The following is a 2,500-nucleotide window of genomic DNA, read 5'->3' on the forward strand; positions in this document are numbered from 1 at the left end:
GTTTGCATTACACTACATTGAACTATTCCAACTTGTTTATCCGCATGGCGAACATTTGCTGCATAGAACATTTAAGTTCCACTTCGCTCTCCCTACGTGGGTCTGAGCTTCGCTCTCAGGGAAAAAATATGCCACATTTGGTAGGGAGACCCGGTTTCATCACGCTTTGTGCCCTGCACCATATATACCCTCATAAATTTATTCATTGGATTAGATCCAAGGAACACCAGATCATGCACCACTACCCATAATAGCTCATCGAGCTTAGCGTGAATCCTTCGGGTTTCCTAAGAAGTTCGATTGGTCTTGCAGAGTTTAAAGACAACGAAGCTTAGTTTCAAGCAATGGTTAATATACGCGTATTCAAAACCCTTAGCTGTTACAACTTTTTACTAGAAACCATCACGACGAAGTCTTTGGGTCCGTAGACCCGTGATGTACTGCTCCAGGAACGTTTTGATAGGGTGGAAGCTCAAAATCATAGGTTAAAATCTCGGCAGGCCACCAGACACCACTTTTGCTTCATTAGTTCGGACTATAGGCATACGACGATTTTTATCGCGGAGGGGACGTATGACCCAAACGGGGGCTTAATGACCCACTGCCACTGCAAACCATGCTCCTACGACTAAATAGAGGTAAAAACTACGATTTGGTGCAATCTTCATGTTTGACCTCGTAGCAAGGTACCCTCCCTATAGTAGGCAATGAACAAATGATCATAATCCCAGGAGGGCAAAAATGGGAACCCGAAAAAGCGCTGTTGGCGCGCCTAAGCTACTGGCCCGTAGAGTAAAATGGTACCCCAACAAAGTTGTCGATTGACATTCTGATTGCACTTTCATCGCGTTCCTTACACGTTTTGAGGTGTTTTAGCGAAAACATGTTTTGAGCCACACGAGCTCTCCGGCCCGTTCGGTGCACATTTTTGAAAAAGCTAGGAGCTGCCCCTAGGTTCGGGGTGTCACAAAATATTGAAAAGTGGTCAAAAACCGCTATCCAGAATCGGATGTAGAATCATTAGACGAACTTAAAATTGTTCTACGACCAATGTCTGCGACGTTTAGTATTCAAGATATGGCCCGCCCTAGGTCTGACCTGGCATTTTCGTGAAAATTTAAAGCATGGCCATAGGGACGGGTAAAATAGCTATTTTGAAGCAAAAACCCGTATGACTTTAAATGGCCATAACTTTTGAAAAACAAGAGCTAGGGTGCGTTCTCGACACGTTTTGAGGTGTTTTAGCGAAAAACATGTTTTGAGCCACACGAGCTCTCCGGCCCGTTCGGTGCACATTTTTGAAAAAAGCTAGGGAGCTGCCCCTAGGTTCGGGGTGTCACAAAATATTGAAAAGTGGTCAAAAAACCGCTATCCAGAATCGGATGTAGAATCATTAGACGAACTTAAAATTGTTCTACAACCCCCAGTCCGACGCCTCGTATTCGAGATATAGCACTTTGTAGGTCTGACCGAGCAATTTTGTACTGAAATGTATGGCGGACATGTTATTCATTAAACAACATTAACTTGCATCGTGCCCTACTTCATCGGCACAGCTACTATCGACTATCTATTGTTGAAATGGATTGAGTTTGACCATTTTAGCTCTTTTCTTATGCCGTGCACCAACAGTGTGTACCGATCAGGGAAAGTACACTCTACGCGTTCATGGATGTATATGTTGGTACAAGTTGCCGGTCGGAATAGCAGTGCACCAAAACTGTGTACCGATCAGGAAAGTACAAGACGGAGGGCGCAGCCCGAGCGTACGCGTTCATAGATGTCCATGTTGGTACAACCTACATGTACGTACCTTGTTTTGTATCAAAAGTTCCAATAAAGTGTTTGTATGCTTAAAATGCTTATCTCAACCGGTCACCTTTTGGCCTGCCCTTTTATAGACAGAAACCTAGAACGATACTCGCGATGTTTGTGTTTTCCATTCGCCCGGGACGACGAAATGAGCTCTGTGCACATCGTGCAGAAAACTGTCTCCTCCTCGTATGTTTGTCCTCACGCATATAATCACCCACATTTGTGTTCAACACGGACGGCGCAGCCCGAGCGAACGCGTTAATGTTTATGTTTGTGCACACTAAAGTTACAATCCTAGGATTTGGTTATTGCGTCGCAGTGCCCGACCGTCGCGGACACCATTCTTGGACAAAAGTCCAAGTACGTAGAGTACATTCCCTAGGTATGTGCCCGTTCGTGACTTTCGTTGCGTGCTTACAGACACGCTTGGGTATGTTTACCATACAAGGTTTACTAGGAAAACCTGGGAAGGACGCTTGCCCTCCCGTTGCGGACACCATTCTTGGAAAGAAGTCCTGCTACGTAGCGTTCTTTAATGTACTTGATCAGTTTGTATTGCATTTGCTTTGTGCAATTGACTTTTGCTAATGCTCACTAAGGGGTGTTCGTTTGCGATGTGTATGATAAGCAACTGTCTATTCTAACCAGCAGTTAAATAACACTTTTCACCCAAATCATAGGAACG

Source organism: Anopheles arabiensis, assembly GCF_016920715.1.
Source record: "Anopheles arabiensis isolate DONGOLA chromosome X unlocalized genomic scaffold, AaraD3 X_pericentromeric_contig0006, whole genome shotgun sequence".
Taxonomy (NCBI): domain Eukaryota; kingdom Metazoa; phylum Arthropoda; class Insecta; order Diptera; family Culicidae; genus Anopheles; species Anopheles arabiensis.